Here is a 24,092-nt window from a genome sequence, read left to right as displayed (position 1 = left end):
CAAACAGAAGCCACAGCCCACAAAACACACACAAACCAACAAATGCATTAACCTGTTCAGAGGCGAACCCGTCTATGGTGCAGCAGATCCAGAGGAACCCAATGTATGGCTGTATTGTACAGCCTAGTGGACGGCGGGTGGTTTGGTAGCATTTATATTTTTTGCTTACACAAGGGCCCTAACTGCCTTGCTATAATCTTTAGTAGGTTTAGATGGGTCTGTCAGTAAGTTTGATTTTACGAAGCATTGGAAATTAATCACCAACGTAACTAGGTGCGAGCAAACTAAACCTGCAACCGCAACTATGTGCCATGCCAAAAAAGAGAGAACAGGGTTAGGCAAACTTTAAGCACAAAAGCAGTGGAAAAACAACTCCACAAAGTCAAGTAGGCAGATAAAACATACACATGCTAAAGAAAGAAGAACAAAAAATCTTCCACAGTGAGAACCAAAACTACGTTTTACGCAAACAAAAACTCACCAAACGAATGAACTCACAAGCCCACATCCACTTCCTTTCAAATGAAGTACCAGCCCCGCCTGATGACCACCCCTCCCACAGAACGAACCCCAATTCGTCCCAGGTGAGACCTATTCATTGTTCCTTAATGGAGACAGACGTGTAACATCGAGCTTTAAAGAGAGCGTCACATTCACGGCATCCAGGCGCTGCAGGTAAAATATGGGGTGGAGCGGGTGGTCACAGCAGAAACAGCCTAGATTGGGTGATAGCGGGGTTATCCTTTCACCGTGTTGGTGTTTGTGTATGGCTTGGTGGAGTGGATGGATTAGTTTCTGGGCGTTCAGAGCTGAGAAACTGTCAGTCTGGGGAGAACACATTCCATCTTGTCCCACGTAAGCGATGTTTACCGTACCGAGAGGCCTTTAAACGTAATGATGCATTTTGGGAGTTGTAGTCTCTAGTCGCTTCGGTTTAGCCAATTGTGCTAGTGCTTTATTTCACTATTTTTTTGCAAAATCAAATGACAAAGCTGCAAGGCACGATTCACGGTGGGTTGGAATCGTCCCGTGTCTTTTAAATCATATTTGGTCTTTACTGTTTTCTAGACAACCGACTAAATGGAGCTCCTTGGATAATCCACAGGGCACTGCAGCAGCCCGTCACTAGTGTGAAGGAGTCCTGCCTAGCACCCCAAACCTTGAGGCGCCCCTACAGTCTCGTGTAGAGCAGCGGTATGAGTAACCACACCCACTGTCAACCAGATGCCCCTCGAGGTGCCTGATGGGGTTGTCTCTTTAATTGGATGGTTTCCGCTCTGTGCTCGAGCACCTTGGGAAAACCTACGATAACCAGCAAGATGGCGCGAGAAACCAGGACTGCTGCACGCGAGCTCAACAGGTGAGGTTCTTCGAAAGGTGGCCGCCCGCGGCCCAGGCGTTTCGCGCAGCTCGGGCCAGCGCTGGATTCTTTTATTTGGGGACAGAGGACCGGCTCCAGTGCTTCTCATGTGGGGCATTTTGAACTGTAGGATCTTTCGGGCAGGGGCGTAGGAGACACTAAAATTCTGGGGGGGACAGGGACAACCTTGTGCACTTTCCAGTGACCCTATACAAATCACCGCCCGTTAAACAAATACAATTGCATACTTTCGAAGTGAAATATTGAGAAAAGCAGGCATGTAGTCACAGTTTGCATGTATGCTTTATTGTTATTTACATTCATATAGTAATGAGTCCAAATGTTTAAAAAAAACCATATATATGAATCTTGCATCTTAATGCACAAAGCAGGCCGCTGACTTAGGGTGGGGGCGTCGTATTTGCAAGTGCATTATGGTTTGAAAAGTACCTGCTGCTGCATTCCTGGTCTCCAGCAATTTTCAGGCAACAATAAAAATGTGAAGCTAACTTTGGTGATTAATGTTCTTTTTTTGAGAGAGATCGAAGGCTTGTCTAGTGAAAGTTTTAATTCAAAAGGTCAGTGAATTACTGCTTTTGTCTGAGATATTTTTTTGGTATTTGTAGTTTATAAGTTAAAATCCTAACATTGAACAGTGAGCTATTAACCGTCATCAAAGAGCTGCATAAAAACTTCAATGTATAGATTAGAACGTTATGATTTCCCCCCAGTCTTTCCCTATCCTAATGTTGGAAAATGGGTTCATTAGGATAGAAATCAATTCTAATTATTGAAGAGAACCCCCCAACCATGGTGTTATGTTTTACATTCTGAGTTTGTGTTTCTCTAGTGTTGCAAAGCCGCCCCGGGCACTCCGCAACTTTTTACTGACTGGTACTGGTGGTACCTGACTGACCCTGGCCTCTGCCTAAACAGCCAGTGCTAATCTGAAAGAGGCACTTAAAAATACAGTGAAAACACCTACATACACTAGGGTGCACTATGGGTTAGGGTACCCCTATGATTGGCATGACCTCTCCCATAAGGCCCTAGTACATAATAGGGCAGGGGGATTAGAACTACTTTTAAGTCCCTAGAATATAATAAGGCATGGCAGTTTAGAGGCCAGCAGCCCTTTCTGCGCTTGCATGTGTGCACTGCTGAAGCCTGAGGTCAGTTTAAAAGTAGCCCTGTGTTATAGGGCTGCTTTTAAAATGCAAATTGTGCCCAAACTCGACTTTTGGGTTTGGGGAACTTACAAATTGATCAACTACAATGTTGGGGCAAAATTAAGTGGAAAAATGTTTTCCACTTAACTATGGCTGTATCATATTTGCCACATAATACATCATCTGCTGCATAATCTAACGATTTCCTCCAAAACAATTTTGTAGCTCAAACGGATCCCAAATTGCTAAAAGAAATGTGACTTGTGTTGCTGTGAAGTTTAGGGCCCTTTGCAAAGGTTAGTAAAGAAAACAATTCCTAAGAAAACAATTGGTCCCAGACACTCCTAATGACACTCAAATTAATACCTGTAGGAGAGTGTAGTATGCAATCAATTCATACAACCGAAAATGTATAATGTAAAGGCACATTCAACAGGGAAATCTCATAGATAAGAGGCCAACCAAAGTCAATTAAATTGCAAACATCAATTTATTTCCCGCTGAATCATATTCATAAAATGCAAACTTAGGGGCTGACTACGATGGCAGGCGGACTTCAGTACCACTGCCATGGAATCGGGGAATGGGACCGCTGGCCTTCAAGGTGGAGGCCCCACGATAGGCATTACAATGCGACTGCCACTACGGTGTTCGCAGTGCCAATCTTTTACATTGCAGCTGGTGCTGCTGGCTGCATCATCCGCCGCAAAGTAAAAAAAAAAAGGAACAGGTTAAATATATCGGTGCCTGCCACATGGTGCAGTGATATGTTGTGGGGCATCATAGATGCCCCCCAGGACCCATGTCTGGGGGCCAGGGGTAAAGGGGCCTGCTACGGGCCCCCCAATGTCCCTTTCGCCAGCATTTCCATGGCAGGTGAACCGCCATTGATAAGCTGGCGGGTAAGGGACATCGTAATCCCTGCTGCGGTGCATGGTAGGCACCACCAGCATTGTAGGAACCACGAGCCCCTCCACCACACCAGCGGGCTCAAGAAGCCCGTCGGATGCGTGGTGGTTGGTTTTTCTGACCGCCAGGTAACCGCCCGCCATTGTAATATGGCGGGCTGTGATGCAGTCACCAATGGCGGTGGGACCGCCACCGACAGGGTGACGTGGCGGTCCCACTGCCATTATAATCACCCCCTAAGTTTGGTGTGCATGCAAATCCTACATTGCCAACTCCTGGCAAGTTGCACTGCTAGTGCTGGAAAAAGGCCAATGGAGGTACCAATGGGTGAGGTGGACTGGCCTCAAGGGTCTTGTGACCTCAGTGACAGATTCACTGTCGATCTAGGATGTGCTTCTTCATATGCCTGCCCGTAAGACTGGAAGTGAACTGCAGTATGGATTGTGGTGGACAGGTCCACCTGCGGGTGCTAAGACACCTGGGCTTCTAAGGTCTATCGGGCCTTCTAAGGTGTTGCATCGGAATAAGCTCTGTCGGGAGTGTGGTTTGGTGAACTGGTCATGAAGGTCTGAACATGGTTCTCCAGTTCCAAATTCAGCAGCTCTGGCCAGAGTGCCACATTCTCTCCCACACTGAACACCATACTGCCCCACTGAGAGAAACTCGCACTGCCTTCAGCACAACTCAATTGTGCTGCGACTAAATTCAAATTATGCACTAGACAACAGTAAAATGCTGCCTGAAAAAAATGAATAACACCCTGGAAAAAGCAAACACTCATAGGGAATGCAAGAATAAGCAAAGCATGTGAACTGTCATCAGAAAAAAACATGGTTACCTTAACGGTTTTAAACTCATTCTTCAGAAATCAGTAAGTGATTTTGCCTGAAAAGTTCAAGACATGGCTACAGGACCAGGAAGGGACCCCTTTCAATGTCCATTGCTTATATCCTTTCAAAATGTATGCAGTTAGGTTTAACCCCTTCCATGCTGCGGAAATTCCGCCGCTGTGCTGACGGTTTCTTGCGCGGGCGTGGTCATGACGGAACGGTTCCGTCATGAGCACAGCTCAACCGTGGCTCATGACGGAACCGTTCCGTCATGAGCACCGAAGGGGTTAAAAAAGACCACATCCCCAAACACAGAGCCGCATTTTATAAGCTAAAATAATTAAAAAGTTGAAAACGATCATATTAAACGTTTCCACTCTACCCATCAACCAGGTATTGCAGTCCCTTTAGGAATGGCGCACTTACCCACCCTGGGAAAACAATGTTGTTCAAAGAAAGAAGATAAAAAGAAAGTAGCACTTTCACTGGCAAACTCTGTAAAGTGGCGCTAATGTGTGTGGGTGTAAATAACAGTCTGGCCTGTCTGCTGTCCACTCTGTATTGCTTTATTTAGGTATTTAACTATTTTTTCTCTCCATTCCGAGGTTTTTCTTTTCAATAGAAAACGGTCAGAAAATGAGGACATTTACAGCCAAAGTGTTCAGCCTTTTTTGGATCAATTTCACAGGGGAACAGATAAAGAAAAGGCGAGGCAAGAGAGAGTACCTTAAGAGCTGCCTCTTGAAATCAGCACGTAAGCAGGAGCGAGACAGAGACTGAAAGAGATGGAGGAATAAAGAGAGGAGGGCAGCCGCCAGAGGCAGATCAGGAGTAGTGGATACGAAGGAAAAGAGACAGCGTTTATTTTTTCTCCGTTCTCTGCCCGTCCCAGAACGGCTGAGCCTTCCTGCAGCATAACAAAAGGCAGAGGGCGGGTGGCCTCTGACTCCAGGCAGGTCAAGTGCAGGGCCATTAGGTAGCGCTTTCGCGTGCTACTGGCCCTGCGATAACAGAAGGGAGAGGGGAAATTCCTTTGTCCCCTCGTCCCCCCCACCCTTGTCCCCCGTGTCCCCCCCACTCCAAAATCTGGGGGGAATATATCCCCCGCGTCCCCCACACTTCCTACGCCCATGCTTTCGGGTAAGTGCCATGCAGGAGCACCAGAGGTACATCACGTACTGCCCCTTTGTCATCGGCGGGAAAGTGGGCAACATACCCAAGGCTGCTTAATTTGTGCCGGTGTTTTTCCGTGCTAAGCACCGGTACTTATTGTATAGGGTCGGTAATACAAACTGAACTTTCTCTTCATGTGGTGTCATGGTCCGTCAGCTCGTCCCCATAGTACCCCCAGGGGCACCCCGCTTTCCCCCCTCCCCCAAATTAGGTTACCCAAAGAAGACACAAGAAACAGTTGTAAGTGGGTAACAAATGCTGCAGGTTTTATTACATAATTCCAGGATATGTAATAGGTGGGTTATCTTACGGGCGATCCAAGGGCAGGCGGCCATCTACTTCACCTGCCCCGCCTGATGAGCCGGGCAGCACGGGAACGACCCGCAAGTGCTGCCCCCCCAGTGATTCTTTTTTCGATCACGTGCCGTTGAGATTCTACTCACACCCCCCCTCTCGGGGCGGAGCGTCGCATAGCAAGCCCCCGGTTGTTCAGGCCCACAACCGCCCGTAGGCCTAGCGGGGCGCCGACCGGCTTCCGGGACCTCTCTGGAGGCTCCTCGTTTTGGCTCAGGCACCACGTGGTGCCGCGCAGAGGTACCCTTTGTACCGGCCTGCTTCCAGATCGCCCTGTAACTCCGCCTGCAACGAAAAGGAAAACATTAAAACGTTCAGCAAAAAACCCCACCCCACCACACCACGCCGGGTAAGCGGTAGGGAGGGTAAAAAGGCGAGGTGGGCGACAAAGAGGTCGCCAGTGAGGATGGGGGAAGGCTAAATAGCCTTCCCCTCACACCTGGGCCCGGAAGTGACACGCATTGCGCGTCACTTCCGGCCCCCGACACGAAGGGGGGCAACAATCAGGATCCCTGCCCCCGCCCCCCCCAAGGAGGGAGTGGGGAGGGGTGACCGGGGCCCCGGGGCCACTAAGGCGCCGACCGCCGAGTGGCCCCCTGCGGGGGCCGCGGTCAGCGGCATAGTACCCCCAGGGGCACCCCGCTTTCCCCCCTCCCCCAAATTAGGTTACCCAAAGAAGACACAAGAAACAGTTGTAAGTGGGTAACAAATGCTGCAGGTTTTATTACATAATGCCAGGATATGTAATAGGTGGGTTATCTTACGGGCGATCCAAGGGCAGGCGGCCATCTACTTCACCTGCCCCGCCTGATGAGCCGGGCAGCACGGGAACGACCCGCAAGTGCTGCCCCCCAAGTGATTCTTTTTTCGATCACGTGCCGTTGAGATTCTACTCACACCCCCCCTCTCGGGGCGGAGCGTCGCATAGCAAGCCCCCGGTTGTTCAGGCCCACAACCGCCCGCAGGCCTAGCGGGGCGCCGACCGGCTTCCGGGACCTCTCTGGAGGCTCCTCGTTTTGGCTCAGGCACCACGTGGTGCCGCGCAGAGGTACCCTTTGTACCGGCCTGCTTCCAGATCGCCCTGTAACTCCGCCACAGCCCTGGAGGCGGCTAACCGTCGCAGCCAGGGCCCCCCACCAACCCGCTATAGTCTTACCAGCACCTCTCCTATCTAGGGCTTCCTGCAACTAGCTGGAAGGGAACCATCCCTGCAGACAGAAGGGTTTGACATTCTGCCACCTCAAGACAGTTTGACAGTGCTCGCGGGACTCAAACCCTGTGAGATCCCTTATAACCACAGGCCCAAGACATACCAGTGAGCTATAGCTCCTGGATTGTAGATGGCCCCATCTACGTCCCCAATCCCTAGATGCTGTCCCAATCGGATAGGGTCTGTTGAAATAGAGGGGCCTGTGAAGATGTGCGATAACTATTCGCCCCCCAGCGGGAAGGTTACACCTATTCACAATCCTGGGCCTGCCCGCTTTGACTATTATGACGAAGGGTTACTTAACATTTGTACAGTCCCCTCAGATAGTTAACCTGGGGCACGGGAGTGCACCTCACTGCCAGCGCGTGACCATGGGCAAGGGGCGACTCTTGCCCCTGCCCACCATCCCTTATACCTTATAGGAATTATGCCACTACGGATCCCTCAGTGATGATCCCTTAGGTATACCAGCCACGGGAATCTGTTTGGCTTAAGCGTTGCGCGCGGTCATAATGTCCCCTTGTGTTTGCCCCGCTGACACCCCAGATATTGGGACAGCAGCACCAGTCTCCTGCAGCTGCCGTACGCGACCAGTGATTCCGGTGGGGAGTGCCACCAACCGCAATGGTCCTCCAAGCATTACGGAAAGCCCATTTTTACCCGGGCCTCTCTCCAATTGATGGTGATTACACCCAGCTGAAGGCCAGAGGCCCGCCTAAGGAGCCTATTCACTTGTTTTGCTACCCGGCTCCCTTGTGGGAGGGCCACAGAGTTAGGGCAACGCGTGTGCTCCCAGGGCACGGTGCTGCTGGAAAGCAGATATCTGATACTCACACGCTGATACCTTATCTGTTGCTAAATGCCCTGCTGCAGGGAGTTTCCCAAGAACCGTAGACTTCGCGGTCCCACCTAACTTGATCCCATCACCTGGGGGGGACCCAGTGGTGGCAGGACCTGCATGGTAACTCCATCCCGGCGTAGCTATCGCTTATTTGTGCCGCCGAAGCAGGCCATGCCCCCTTAGTCTCAAGTTCTACCCCTAGAGGATAACCTTGGGAGCAGACAAGTCTGTGGGAACCAACCGGAAACTTTGGTGCAAATACCGGCCCTATTCTGAGCGTAGCGAGTGCTGCACGGTCAATAATGCCCTGGGGCTCTACGTGGTCTTTACCAAACTTTGAACGACCGCACACTTGCTATATAACAACCATACCACCCACCAGCCGGGTGGAAGGTCTTCATCGAAGCAACCCGAAATCTGTCTTTGGTTGCAGGGGAATGCCCCCCAAAGTACATCTGGACCTATTCCTATATGGTTCCTTCAGCTACTCCTCCTGCGGCCTAACTCTTGGTTATGGTGCCCAGCTCAGTGTTCTGCAGGCCAATCGGCTTAACCATGAACTATCGGTCGATTTGAGACAGAGGTAAACCACGGGTTGCAATCCGCTCGCGAGCGGCGCACCCGCAACCACTTGGACAATCACGCCGGTAACCTTGTGCCGTGATTTAGGCCCTAGTGATGCGCTATGTGGTGACCACTTATTCTTTTGCCGCTATGTCAGTGCGTCCCCGAATTCAATGCGATTGGGGCGCTGAGCTGCACCCATATCTAACCCATCTAGTGGCTCAATCCAGACTTCCTTTAGCATTAGATAATAACTACCATTCTATCTCGGTTGCGTTGCCTTGCCCGACTAGGCACCCACCCGGGTGTCTAGGTTACAGTTAGATATGTGTGAGTTCCCCATGTCAGTGTCCGTTGAAGGCGGCCCACATAAGCATGTTGGCGGGGCCAAGTTGCGGGCTTAAGCATACCTCTTTTAGACTGTCGGCAGCGACCCGTGTTTAACTGTTACTAACATGGCAATGACAGTTCTACGTTAGGACTATCCCCACACTGGTCCGCCCTGCCCAAGGACTGATGCACCTGGGAGGGCGAGGCCGTAAGCAATGGGGGTGGGTAACGAGACAACAACAATGACAAGCGACCCAAGCCCCCTTTCAGCAAAAGGTTGGAGACGAGCGACACGTGGTCACGTGTGGTCAGGATCGGACTGCGCGACCCTTACTGTAATTAGCCCTTATATGTCGCGCGAACTCGACCCGAAGGTAATGGCGCGCCGTTCATGAGCACCGTATATACATACATCATCAGGCACGTGGATAATAATTATCTGGCCAGAGTCACCGCGTGACCCGCCCGAAGGTGTTGGGAGTGCAGAACATGAGCCCCGTATTTACATACCTTATTCGGGCACGGTCGATTAGTGATTAGCTCAAACCGTACTGCGCACCAAATAATTAGAGCGCCGGACACAAGCACCGACCAAATAACCCGTTCCGGTGCAGGAGGAGTCGTAATGCCCGGCATCGCCTAATGCGCGCGAATGTGGGCACGAGCAACTTCTTGTGAGTAATACATGTACCTGTATCATGTGTCTGCATCATAGGAAGCCAGCCACCACATGTTGCCTATTTATCTAGCGCGCGCTCGACCGAAAGGTATTGGTGCAAATTTTGTGAACAATGCCTGCACTTGTATCAAGTATCTGCCTTATAGGAAGCCAGCACATACATGTTGCATATTTGTGTCGCGCAAACTCGACGCCAAAGGCATTGAAGCGCTGTATATGAGCACCGTACTTACACAAGCCGACACGGGGAGAATAGGGGATTCGTACCATATAACACGATCGCCGTGCCCGGCCACACGAGCACCGCACCAGATTAACCCTTGAGGAGCGGGGGGGATTAGTAATACCCGTAATCGCGTGATGTGGACAGTGCATGTCTTGGTATCATGTGTCCGCCTTATAGGAAGCCTGCAATTACATGATGAATAGTTATATCGCGCGAACTTGACCGGAAGGCATTGGAGCACTTTAACATGAGCACCGTATTTATATTACCTCTTCAGGCAGGGGGTGTTTACGACATTCATACCATATCACCCGCTCCCCGACGAGTCCTGCACCAGATTCTCCATTGAGGTGCGGGGGGGTTTATTAATGCCAGTAATCGCGTATGTGAAAATTGCATGCACTTGTATTATTTATCTGCCTTATAGGAAGCCAGCAATACATGTTGCATAATTACATAGCGCAAGCTGAAGGTGTTGGAGCGCCTTACCTGAGCACCCTATTTACATTACACATTCAAGCACGGGGAGCTTACAAGATTCGTATCATACTAAACGATCCCCGTGCCAGGTCCATTGCGCCTGCCGCACGCAGCCCACTGCATGCCCCCCCACCCTCAACGGCAGCGTAGCCGACGGGAGGGGGGGCGATAACCTTAACCAGGGAGCGCCACATGTGTTGCACCTCCCGCGATCAGCGGGGACCCAGGCAGCTCCCAGCCGTGCAGTGCTGGTGTTTTGGGGCCGTGAACCCACGCTAGTCTCCTACGTGCTCGAGTATATGGAGCAAAATCTTGCGAGCCATGCATGTACTGGTATCATGGATCTGCCTATATAGGCAGCCCGCAATTACATGTTGCATATTTATATAGCGCGAGATCGACCTGAAGGTATTGGAGCGCTTTACATGGGTGCCCTATTTACGTTACACATCCAGGCACTGCGCTTAATTCAAAATACAATATTACGTGATCGAGTGTAACAGATAACACGAGCACCGCACCCGATTATCCAGTGAGGTGCGGGGGGTATAGTAATGGCCGAATGCGGACGCAACCCCGCGGGCCGGACTGGTTACCCTAAACCAACCGCCAACTCACAGGTTACAATGCCTACCCCTTGCCCCCGCTCGCCCCAGCCGCGTGGAATACCGAAATTCCTTCAAACCTGTACTGTGCCCGAAAACCCTAAAGCGCCGGGCACTAGCACCGCCCATTCCGGAGCAGGGGGTGTCATACTGGCCGAAATCACCAAGGATGGGGCGCACCACGAATGCAGATGGGCATAAAAGGATGGGCATGGCCCCCATGCGGACCACCCTGATTCATTTGCTTTTATGGAATGGTCAAAAAATGATCGAATAAACTATAACTACTACTTCTACTAGTCCCTTTGCAGGCTGACTCGTCAACAGTCTGCATTAAATCACAAAGTAGAGACTGTTGATTTCACCCACGACCCAAAAATGTACATCTTAGCGTCCAACCATCACATCATAAAAAGTTGAATATTATGCATGTGCAGATGCAGATTTAAAGTGTATTGGGTTCCGAGTTGACAAGAAAGATTACAGCGATGTCACCTTCTATGCAGGCAATCCTTGGTCACCCCCTTTGCACAGCCCTTTCAGCGCCTTATATGTTTGATGGTACTAGTGTTTGAACACTACGCCCTCTAGCTACCAGGTTTGACGTTTTAGTTAGGTCTTTACAAAAGATATATGCCAAATTATCACTATTTATTAACTACATCTTTTATCGCCACGTGAGATGGGGGTGGGCTCAGGCGCTTGGAGGAACATCGGGTATCATAGCGAGGCGGAGCACAGTTGCGGACACCATTCCTTTTATATCCGGCACAGGGAGATTAAGTGATTTGCCCATGATCACTGGGTTGTACAGCGCCATTGCCGAGGCTTGCAACCGGGTCCCCCCATTCTATAAAGACCGCCTGAGCCCGTAGGCCAACTACACCGATTCACCCCGTCACATGTTTCACCCCGCCGAGTGGCCGGTTGCCGTCGCTATGCACTATGCGCGTCATTCTTTTTAAGCCGCTAACACCTTGCATCCTGTGACATGTTGTTTTATGTCGCAGGAAAGTGTTTGCACGGCTGAAAGTTAGTTCTAAAACCCCTTTCAGGGCACAGAAAGATTAAGCAACCGACCTCGGGCGCGTTTACATGAGCCCGTATTAGTATTACGCCCGGCACGGGGAGCTCAGTAGCCACTTACCCTATTTAATGTGGGGATTAAGATTAAGTGATGTGCCCCGAATCACAGAATGCGGCCCCGAGACTCGAAACACCAACCAGATTGAGATTGAGGACCTGAGCCTCGGTCCTTGTATACGTTTCGCTCTTTATGCATATATCCCGTAGCACCGTATTTACATACATATTGAGGCACAGGCCTCAACCGTTAAGAGAAACGTTAAGAGAAGGGAGGCCTCCGAGTGTCGACCTCCAGGGGGCACACACCAGACACTGGTGCGCGTTAGAAAATATCGACCCCGCTGTCACTCAACTGCGACCCCCTTTATGGTCTGCTGTTGCCTGTTCCCGATTCTGTAAAACAAACCAAGTGTTAAGCAGCTGTCGCATCACTGCCACTAGCCAGCAGGCTCGTGGTAACTTAAATTTTTAGATACCGTTTACTGGAGGGGTGAATTGCCCAGACACTGACGCAATGAAAGTTTATTCTAACTTAGGAAAGCATGTAGGGTAGCCGAAAACTTGCATTTGTTATATCTGTAATAGTGCAGTTGTGTAAAGCACTAACTTGCCGGGATCCAATCAGGTATCAGGGCGCTTGACATAGCACCAGCTACGTTGCATGGGGACGCAACTTCCATATTATGTTGGGCACGGGGAGATTGTGATTTGCCCAGAATCACAGGAGGATCAGCGTCAAAACCGAACTCGAACCCCGGTCCCCAGACACACGCCTGCTAACATGGCTCGACACAATGGCCTCACTAAAAGGCACACTGTACTTCAACTAGCAAGGGAACGCACATCGCACCCAGTGCCCACTGAATGCAGTGGAACATAATTTGTGACTTGCAACCTCCGGCGGCGTAGCGACCTCGTTCAGGCTGTACGGTCCCCCACTGCGGTGCCTGCTTGTCTGCCTGCAGTCCGGGTGCTAAACCCCAGCACATCGGAAACATTGCTGGTTCCGGACTCCCTGCCCTGCCCCTGGACCAGAGACTGAACTCCGGAGGGAGCCCGTGAGGGACCCGCTACACCCTGTCCCGTCCTCCCAGAAAGCACTGGTTAGCCCCAGAGGGAGGCCACGAGGGACTCGCTGACCCCCCGTCCTCCCCGAAAGCAATGACCCTCAGGAGCAGTCGTGTGGTGCTGTACACGAGCGCCGAAGACAGTGCCAGGAGATGGAGCGCTGTGCATACGCCCCGTGAAAAATGGACCGGGGCACGTGAAGATGAATAATTCGCCCAAGACCACACTGACTGTGAAGTGGTGAAGTCGGGATTAGAACTGGAGTCTCCTAGTTCCCCAGGCAACTATTATCAACAAGACCACATCTCCTGTCAGGATCCCCCCCCTTTCCTAATAGGCAAGTCCCCGTGAGCACCCGTGAAACATTGCACAGGATTGGGCACTAATCTTCAGCACCGATAGTTAATATTGCACAAGATCGGAGCGCTGCACCTGAGCCCGTGAAAGCGTTACATATGATTGGAGCGCCATACGTGCGCATCGGGAAAACATGGCACAGAATGAGAGCACAGAACAGAAACACCGAACCTAGGACAGTCTGGCACGGGTGGGTGCGTGCGTAAGCCCCGGCTCACAGAGATGTGGACGCGCCCTGGCACCGAGCTCGGCAAGTTGAGCCGCCAACCCACATCCAGGCCCATCCCCCCCTAGTGCCGGGGGGCGGGACGAAGTGCTCGCCCAGGCCATACCTAGCAGCCCGGAACCCCGCACCCGAGGCTTGTGCCACTAGCAAGGCACTGCTCTACAATACCAGATTGAAAGCATGACCGGGCACGGGTTTCCCAAGAAACAGCTAGCTCAAAGCTGAGAAACCCTGGGCGCTTCTGTGATAATCCCGCGGCCCCTGAGAAACAGAACGGGGGGTGACTTGCCACGCGGTGTGCCACGGAATAGAATTTAAAACCACGTCTCCGTAGAGACAGAAACGTTTCCCCAGCGCCTTGGTTCTACCATAAATAGCAGCAGTGGTATTCAAAACCCACGTCTCCGTAGAGACAGAAACGTTTCCCCAGCGCCTTCGACCTCTCGACTGCTTTACCATATGCGCATTTGCCCCCTGAGCTGTCCTGCCTGCTCAGCCCTCTCGCGCCTCGCTGCGCCGTAAGTGCAGGCTGATATCCCCCGATCTAAGCGCCGACATGCCCCGTGAGTGGTGGTGGGGGGGGGGGCACCCGGAGGCACCCGGAGACCGACCCAATACTCGCAACCGGCCGACAGTTCCCGCACACAAGGACGGGCGAAAATTCCCCCCCGGCCAAGACCCAGGAGAGGCTAGCCACCCAACGCTAAGCAGACAATGCTTATCAGCAATGTTGAATCGGGGTGGGGGGTGTCTGTACGCGCACGCCACGAACAAAATCCCACACAAAGGCCCTGAGCCACCGTGGCCCAACTTGCGCCCTCCCCGCCCGCGGTCATCCGGGCCACAGGGCCCCGTCGACCTGGTACTGCCCAGGGACGGGGCCGGGGCGAGAAAGGTTAGGCAAGACTCACCTACGTATTGCAAATGGTGACGGCGGGACCCGCGAGGCGATGACGACGGACCGATGCGGTGAGGTAAAGGCGAGGTGGGCGACAAAGAGGTCGCCAGTGAGGGTGGGGGAAGGCTAAATAGCCTTCCCCTCACACCTGGGCCCGGAAGTGACACGCATTGCGCGTCACTTCCGGCCCCCGACACGAAGGGGGGCAACAATCAGGATCCCTGCCCCCGCCCCCCCCAAGGAGGGAGTGGGGAGGGGTGACCGGGGCCACTAAGGCGCCGACCGCCGAGTGGCCCCCTGCGGGGGCCGCGGTCAGCGGCAGATAGAACGTCCTCAGTCCAATGTCCACTGTAATATGCCATAGCAACGGATTCGCTGTACTTGTGTCTAGTTGAACTACGAAATTATGTGAAAGTGTGAGAGCTAAGGAACCGGCATGCTTGCACTCTGGCAGGACGCTACTCGGCACACACGTTTGATTAATGTCAGGGATACTAATCCCAGTAATGCACAGGGATACTGTTGTGCATTAATAAATAGGCCTTGACAAATACTCGTATAAACCTTAATTTACCTAGGTTCGTATGAGCCTTAATAATACAGTACGTACCGGACACTAATGCACCCCAATGCAGGGAGCTATTAACATCATTGTTTTCAAGTTTCATGTCACGCCCCACATACTCTCGTGCGACTTCAGGAGTTACAGCCGCCGTTTAAACACATAACCCCCGCACTTAGCCCATTCTCCCCTCCCCGGGGTACTCTCCCCCCGTTGTATCCCTTGCGCAAATAAGCCAACGTACACACTTCTTGTGGTGGTCATTTGTTGGCCGCAGTTTTATTAGGAATACATGTAGTTATACTGGCAGTTTGGTAAAAACTTTATTGGCGTGTCAGTCTTGTCTCTTGGTCCTTCTGTCGGTTCTTTCCGGTTGGGTTTCCCCTTCTTTCTGCGTGGGGGGTGTAGCAGCTGTCCCGGAGTTAGGCCACAACTCGCTACCTTGCCGGACTCGTGTTGTGCCCTGCCAACCGGCGGGGGCTGGGCTGCGAGCGCCGTCTCCGTTTGCTACCCCCTCTTGGTAGTCCGACTCACCCAGCCGTGAGGCATCCCAAAGTGAGTGGCCCTACTCGCACCTTTCGGTCCACTCGCCCAGCCGTGAGGCATCCCAAGGTGAGTGGTCCTGTCCCGGCACACCGCCCTCCGGTGTGCCACCGTACCGACTGTTCTCCCCGTCGTTCTCCGCCCAGCGTCCTGCCTGTTCCGCAGCCCTGCGACATAGCCGTTCCTCAGGTGTGGGTGGGTGGGCAAAGATAAAGGCGGGTCCTTCGCCGGTGCTGCTCCCCCGTTCCCAAGTGTAGTAGCCAGCTTGGGGGAGCCATGCTTATATCCCCCCCCCAGCGCCGCTCGCCCCCGCCGGTGCTCGCCCATCATTGGGCCGTTTGTAGGCGCTAAGGCCCCCATTGGCCGGGGGGGTTGGCGCCAGGCCGGCGGCTGCGGCCGGGGGGGGGGAGGGGGCGGGTAGCCCCTGTCCTGTGGGCGCTTTCTTGGCGCCAAAAACCGGTTTCTTGCGGGGGTGGGGAGGGGGCCCGGCGTTGGTTATGGCGCCGGCCTCTTATGCCCCCGTTGGGGGCTGCCTCTGCGAGATCATGCCCCGAGTAACACGCTTGTGATTAACGCAATTCTGGCTCTCAAACAGTGCAGAGACTCCCGGCGGAACCAAGGTAGGAAGTGTGCCTCGGTTCTCAACTTCGGTTTGGTAGCGATGATTTGAACTGCCAGTGTGCAGGTCCTGGCAAAAGTATTTCGTCCAAGCCAGAGTTGGCAGTATTCACGAGGAGCGCCTTTGAGCAGCGCGAGCCCAAAAACTCCTCGTTTTGTCTTTAAGAGCACGGGTGGTGACAGAACGCCTTTTGATTATCGCATTGGTAAAACCCTTAGTGAAAGCACGAGAACTGGACACTGAGACTGAGATGTAAACTTGAGGCTATAGTGAGTACGAGGGGCGGCTGGTGTATAGGGTCGAGATGGGCGTCGCCCTGCCACCCTGCGGGGGTAAAAAAAAAATCACGGGTCTTTTGAGTGGCGGATTTTACCATGGTTTACAAGCTGGGGTTGCTACCGGTTTCAATGTACAGCAGTTCGTACAGGCAGGCTCCTTGGAGTTCGACCCCCTTGTTGTAAACGGAGAGAACAAGATTTGCGCAAGAAGTAGGCGCTTTAGTATACACAGGTTTTATATCACTCTTTCCTGATCAGCATTGGCTTGAGTAACTGACTGGTCAAACTACCAACGGATTGGAATAGAGACAGGGGTCGGCAAATCATTGTCGAAGTCAGATGTGAAGCGCCCGAAAAACGTTTAAAAAAAAAAAAAAAAGTTTCATTTGAGCAGCCGTTTAGGGGGTGGGTACCGCATCACTTGCTGTTCAGCGTGCAACATTTGTCATGTCTTCTGGATATGTGCCCCAGCAAAGCTTGCTCGACATATTAATTATCGTCTTATCGGGCATAATAAATTAACCTCATATCCTTGAGTAGCACACCTGTACCTCCGTGCTACTTCCATGCGCTCTACATCGACCCTGGCGCGTGGCTGATAGGTTAACTCGGGCCGGTCTTGCAATAGAGATATCAGGGCCAGAGTGTGTCCATTGTGAATTGCACGAGGTGTTTTCTTTTCCACACAGACGTGGTAGACTGATGCGGACTTCGAACTGCACTAGCAGCTGGCTTGTGGGCCACGTTTTGGGAACGACAAACGATGGTTATTTCTGGGAATGGGATAATAATTTTACAATGCTGCTAGTTTTCTTAGGGTAGGAGTGGTGTGTTCACGTTATTCCTACCCCCACATTCAACTATACACAAGTCAGGAATGTTCTACATTTAGCTCACATGGTAAGGAATGTTTTAACATACATGAGAGGAAGTACGTATTGTTATTTAAATTTGGTGTTGTCTTTCCGGGCAGCACTGCTGGACAGGGGAGTGCTGCACAGTGCTGGTCCAGCAGCAACAGCAGCCAACAATTATATCGGGAAGGCGGTGCTCCCCCCCCCCCCCCCCCACCCCCCCCACCCCCCCCAGTAGCCAAAGGCAAATGCAGCATTGCAGCTTACAATGTAACGGCTAAAAACAATGTTCATGGCAGGTATGATGTACAGGCTGCATCATAAGCAATCTCGTCTGTCAGCGTGCCCAAGTGAAATTTAGAAACATTATTTTCAAGCTCAGTTGCTGTTTACCTTATGCAACTAACAACCATTGACAAAAGCCTACAACCCTGATGGGGGACCACAGGGTTGACCCGGGGTGAAACCACAGGGGGACCCGGGGTGTAAGTACTCAGGGGGTGTCACCAGGGGCAGGTGTACACAAGGTTTTATGGTTGCAGCGACACAAGAGGGACTCCAGGTGCGTCACTCATGGTGGTCACGGTGTGCAAGCACACATGAGGTGTCTCGGCCTGCAAAGCAAGGCATGTTTCCTGGTAAGAGGACCAGCTTTGTCCTAGGGGAGGCTGGGTGCTTTCGGCACAGTTACCCACTGGGGGAACACTGGTCATCACTGGATGCGTTTCTCTCCTCAGCTGTGGTTAACTCGATTATAATTTAGGGAGTTGAGGATATTCCTGTCTTTTGGTTGCCAATCCCAAATTAATGCGATGGGGTGTGTTTACCATATTGGGCAGGGTGCCAGTGCTGAGATCGTCAACCGTGTCTTTTGGGCAGCACAGTGGTATTAGACTGGCTGTGCAGTCCTCCGAGATGAGGCGAGAAGTTTAATCTGCTTGGATCAGCACCCGCCTTGGGGGGAATTTTGACATTAATGTGTCAGCTAAGATTGGACTCGCCGTTCAAAGGGTTTACTGTTCGTAATGAGCTTGGAGCAACGTGTCCGCGCTACGGAAACAATCCGGCATAATCAAGTTGTTGTCGCGTCGCCCAGGTTCCTTTGCCCATTTCCAGCCTTCTCCGGCTGCCTGTCTTAAGATATGGAAGACTGCAGGGGGAGGGGCTGTTAACCGTTCAACCTTGTCAACAAAGCCGCCGTGTTGCGCACTTTCCAGCTGTGCGGTAACGGCCAGCGCCCCAAGACCGTAAAAGTGTAAGGAAGGTCTGTGGTTCAGGGCCTCGTAGGAAATGAGGGGGGCCCTGAGCGGCAGCCGGCTAGAAGGTGGTTGGCTTCACCGCCAGCGCAAGGAGTGTACATCCCAGTCAGGCGTCATATGGCTGTTGCATTCCAGTGGGCCCACGGCACGTGCGACCCTGTTTAATTCCGCTTCTGTTGGTTCAGCTGGTTAGCCAATAGATGGGCTTGTTGTAGGGAGTGCCTTTTTTGTAGTTAATATAGGGATGCATGACATGTGCTCAGTATCGCATGTAACATCATTCCCATTTGTCTATTGAGATGTATTCTCACTGCGCGTGAGAACGCCATGAATAGTGATCAGTCATACCTTTCAGTGCGCGGAACACCTAGTAAAGGTGCGGTGCTGTGCAGCCCTGCAGATTAGTCAACTGTTACACGTTCCTTGAACCCTGCGCAGGGCTCCCTCTGCTCCGTTGGTGTCTTTATGTTAGCCGTTCACTTTGGGTGCCTGGTTATTTCATGAGTGAGGCAGTGGAACCTATACCACTAGGGCTAGCATGACGGTCTTTTGTTGGATCCGGTTGAAGGTAGGAGTACCCATTTTCACAGTAACTGTGTGCTCCCCTGTGGTAATTTTTAGTTTACATTGGTTGGGTGAACACATCCTTTCACTTGCGGTCAGAGAATGTACATTATGTGGTAGATTTAGCATTTCATGTCCTGGGACACTGAGCGGTAAGCTTGCTAGCATTAGGACTAATGCTTCGTTAGTAAAGGGAACCCCCTGGTTTAGGTGTGCACGGCTAGGATCTGAGGGTAACCAGCAAAGGCTTGCTTCCAAGGTTTGTGAAGTGGATCAGATGGGCCAAGCTGTGCTGCATAGCACCATGCATATTCTATAGGTCGCAGTTGAATACTAGTTCCTATGCACAGTCACTGTTAGGTTCTGATTCCTACACGCCTGCACTCCTTCGCGTAAATTGTACATTCGGGACGCATGTTATACGTTCCACCGAACCCCCCCCCCCCCCCCTCGAGAGGTGATCACACATGCCAGCGTTTAACTTCCTACGGGCCAAGAAGGGCGAGTTGTGGGGCAGCAAGTTTCTTGCAGCAGGGAGCGCCACCAGGCGGCAAGGACTTGGAGAGTATCTGGGATTTGAAGGTCCCGCTGGGTGCCTGCCACCTGGCCACTGCATGTTGTTGATGGTGATCTCCAAGGCTTAGGAGGGGCCATGACGAATATCACCGGGGTTGATTCACAGGCGGGTGCGGTGGTCCCGACCTCATTTCGTATGTTGCTCCCTGTCGGGTCTGTCTAATGTTCATCTAAAAGGGTTTTAAAGCAACAGCCTCTCTTCTCAGCCATTCTGTGTGCAGCATGCAAGCGGTCTGTGGATCAGTAGGTTGGGGGGGAGAACGTCCGTTCCGGGGTTTGTGACTGAGTCCTGGTGTGCCGCTTTGAGTCCTAGTCCTGCTTGCTGCAGGGCCAGATGAGGGTTGATTCATAATTGGTTGCGATGGATGAAGAGACAGAACCCTGCAGCACACTCTGCTAAGCTATGTTACTGGCGAACTGTTGACCTAAGGCTGAAGCGGGCGCTTCTAGAGCAGGGCCAGATTGATTAGGCCAGGCAGTATGACAAAGGTCTTTTTGGCACTGGCTGAATGGTGCAGGCTGATAAGTAGTGCCATTGCAGAACATAGATTTGTCAACACTCTTCTTGGAAATGATTATTAGCAGGAAGATATTGAACCATGGTGAGCAATTGGTTGTGGGTGCGTGCTCAACAGGAGTAAGGGAATTCCATTCTGTTCCATCAGGCTACGGGTACCGTCGATAGCACCAGAAAATGTAACGCTTTTGTTTTCGCCCGGGACTGGGCTGCCAATGTCATCAAACTTTGCAGCCAGACACTGAGTAGGCAAAGACATACTTGCGATGGTGCTACGGGCACTCTGCAGTAGAGTTAGTTGAGTGTCATTATACCCCGATATAACATCAGTGATAAAACATAGGTTGTGGCCACACACGACCAGGCACTCTAGGGCAGCTGGGGCGGGAGTGTGCCAGTGCCAAGAGGGTGAGGGTTGCCTGGTTAGGGCGGCTGGCTTGGAGAGAACACTAATACGGATCGCCACAAGAGCACATTTTGCATTCATAGAAGGCTGAATTGAGACTTTTATGGCATGGTGCCAGTTGCTTTAGGTATGCGCATGTTTCTTGGCAGGTCCGAATCATTCAGAACGCAATGCTGGTGGTTAGCCTGTTGTCATGCTGTTCAGAGGTATCTTAGCTCACGCATGGCCAAGCATGGGTTATAGGCCAGTGGTCTGCCCTGGGATTCCTGTTAACAGGCAGGTGAAGCAGCAGAACTTGGAGGGGCTTGGGTTTGACCTCTGGATACTAGGGCGGAGCCTGGTGCTCACTTAGTAGCCCGCCCTTGAGTTCGACGAAACAGGTACCTTTTGATGCAAGTATCGGTACCGGGTAACTTCTCCTGCCCTCCAGCACTGGCTGGCAGCTATGCAGGTTGTGGAAGTGGCCTTCCAACAGGGGCGTAACACTTTTGGGCTACAAATCAGCAGGAGATCAATTGGCTTTCCCAGTATTCAATTAGAGAAGATTTTTACACGTTGTTCTCCTCTGTGGTCACCCTGACCGGTCTCTCCCGGGTATACTAGCAGAATTTTGGGAGGGCAAGGCTTCACAGTTGGTGGTGACTGATGGAATGCGATGGGCGTACCAACGGAGTGTAAGGAAGTAAGGCCGGCTTGTCAACTCTTACCTCCTCCCGCATGGGCACTGCCAGGCAGGAGTGTCTTGTCAAAGGGATTGTTCTTTAGCCATGCAAAGGCAACTTTGGACCATCGCCTATTTTAGGTTTATGTCGTAGACTTGTTTTGGCTGGACCTGGGAGAAGCCCGGTATCAGTATGCTGTAGGTATAAAGTCCTACCGGGAGCCATGCGCAGTTGCGCAGAGCAAAGAGGTCTTGGCTTCATTAGGCATGGTCTTATACACGACAAGTGCACAGGGTGCCAGGAGGGAGATGGGGTGCACCTCTCTAGTTTAGGCATGGTTCTTTTCCTACTGGACCTAGGGGAAGCTTTGGCTGCAGCAGGTTGTAAGTAAATAGGTCTACCTTGGTGGGGGGGCCCTGGTAGTGACGGTGGCCACTCCCAAGGCTGTGGAGGAGTTACAGGGCGATCCAGGGTCTGCACATACCAAGGGGTATAGCATGCAGCAGCACCGTGTGGTGCTAAGCCAGGATACCCAGGGATGTTTAGCGTGTCCACTGGAAGACCGACGGCGCCCCGCTATCCGACAGGCGGTTGTGGGTCTGAGCAACCGGGGGCTGCCATGTATGCTCCGCCCACCCATCACGGGGGGGCGTGTGAAGCAAGTGGACTGGTGGTCCACGGATGGGAGGGGGGGACCCTCCCAACATTTGGTATACACCAATTGGCGTTGCCATGGTGACTCTAGGCTTATCAGACGGGCAGGCGGCATAGGGGCTGGCCTGCCCTGGGATCGCCCGTAAGATAACCCACCATGTTTGCATATTGCTTATGCTAATAAACCTGCAGCAATATTTCTCCACTTACATTCAGTGTCGTGTGTTTTATTTATGTACTTATGTGTTTTGTGATAACTGTTGCCGATATTGGCACTATGTAAGGCTGCCCGGGGGGGGGGGGGTTGCGCAGCGGCCCACCCCTTGGAGGGCGGCCGCCTTAGTGCCACAGGAAGGCACAGGGGTGGGAGGTCGTGTCCCTGGGATAGACCAAGGGAGACCCCAGCAGTTAGCTGCTTCCGGTGGGGAGGAGCCAGGGGGTACATATTCTGTCTCCGCCCCCTCCTCGCTCTCTTGTCCGCTCGTTCGCCTTGCCCGCCCATCCGCTTACCCGGCGTCCGGAGGGACAAAGGGGGGGGCCAGGTTTTCTAACAATTTTCACTTTGTGTTGCAGGAGGAGTTACAGGGCGATCCAGGGTCTGCACATACCAAGGGGTATAGCATGCAGCAGCACCGCGTGGTGCTAAGCCAGGATACCCAGGGATGTTTAGCGTGTCCACTGGAAGACCGACGGCGCCCCGCTATCCGACAGGCGGTTGTGGGTCTGAGCAACCGGGGGCTGCCATGTATGCTCCGCCCACCCATCACGGGGGGGCGTGTGAAGCAAGTGGACTGGTGGTCCACGGATGGGAGGGGGGGACCCTCCCAACATTTGGTATACACCAATTGGCGTTGCCATGGTGACTCTAGGCTTATCAGACGGGCAGGCGGCATAGGGGCTGGCCTGCCCTGGGATCGCCCGTAAGATAACCCACCATGTTTGCATATTGCTTATGCTAATAAACCTGCAGCAATATTTCTCCACTTACATTCAGTGTTGTGTGTTTTATTTATGTACTTGTGTGTTTTGTGATAACTGTTGCCGATATTGGCATACATGGCAGCCCCCGGTTGCTCAGACCCACAACCGCCTGTCGGATAGCGGGGCGCCGTCGGTCTTCCAGTGGACACGCTAAACATCCCTGGGTATCCTGGCTTAGCACCACGCGGTGCTGCTGCATGCTATACCCCTTGGTATGTGCAGACCCTGGGTCGCCCTGTAACTCCTCCTGCAACACAAAGTGAAAATTGTTAGAAAACCTGGCCCCCCCCCCTTTGTCCCTCCGGACGCCGGGTTAGCGGATGGGCGGGCAAGGCGAACGAGCGGACAAGAGAGCGAGGAGGGGGCGGAGACAGAATATGTACCCCCTGGCTCCTCCCCACCGGAAGCAGCTAACTGCTGGGGTCTCCCTTGGTCTATCCCAGGGACACGACCTCCCACCCCTGTGCCTTCCTGTGGCACTAAGGCGGCTGCCCTCCAAGGGGCGGGCCGCTGCACAACCCCCCCCCCGGGCAGCCTTACCAAAATGCGAGATGGAACACCGAGCAACTAGCAATATATTGTGCTGGCTGCTCGGTGAACAACCAAATCTGGGTTTTTGGGCGAAGATTTCTTCAACCTAGTGCAAGAAAGCAGGGCAGTGACGACAAACTCATGGGCGCAGCCTTTGTATCACTGCAGGAATGTTGTTTGAGTTTGGGCGTTAATCGCATGGCCCAGGGAGGAGTCGGAAACCCATGGAAGTAGGACAAAACTGGCCGGAGGTCGGGGGCAGGGGGAGCTCTCTGGGGATTAGCGTAGAGCACAAAGGTGACTGCTGCAGAGCCCCCTAAAGGGCTTGGTGACCTCATTGGTAGGAGCAGAGCAAAACACCACTGGGGCCGAGACGGAGCCGCAGAGTCAGCGCAAAGCTCTCTGGGGGGCTGTGCACGTCTCATGCGGCACAGTATTATTCTATGGGGGCAGGTAAACCTCTCTGGAAGCAGAGCAGTACTCTCGAGTGGTAGGAGCATGTCTCTTTAGGGTTCCGGCAAAGCTGCGGTGAATTCATGACTGGCGTCTAAAGAGCATGGCCGGCTCTAGGGCGGACAGATGCTGAAGTGTGAGAGGATTCGAAAGGACCTCAGAGTTGATTTCCGGGAGCGAGGAGCAATGCTTGAGAAGGGAAATGGGGCGCGATACTAGTTTAGGTGAGGAGAGGCCCTAGGGATCAAGGGGCGAAAGGAAGAATGTG

General features: G+C 52.6%; 1 protein-coding gene across 1 annotated transcript in view; it reads left to right on the top strand.

Annotated features, from left to right (window-relative positions):
• Positions 1-1,283: 1,283 nt before the first annotated feature.
• Positions 1,284-24,092, top strand: part of LOC146812330 (uncharacterized) — a 398,549-nt gene continuing 375,740 nt past the window's right edge. The window contains exon 1 of the transcript XR_014965932.1: positions 1,284-1,365. The gene's annotated coding sequence lies outside the window, so the exon portion shown is untranslated. The remainder of the gene's footprint in view (positions 1,366-24,092) is intronic.

This window comes from Triturus cristatus, chromosome 7, assembly GCF_964204655.1.
Source record: "Triturus cristatus chromosome 7, aTriCri1.1, whole genome shotgun sequence".
NCBI lineage: Eukaryota > Metazoa > Chordata > Amphibia > Caudata > Salamandridae > Triturus > Triturus cristatus.
This window is presented reverse-complemented; position numbering and strand designations above follow the sequence as displayed.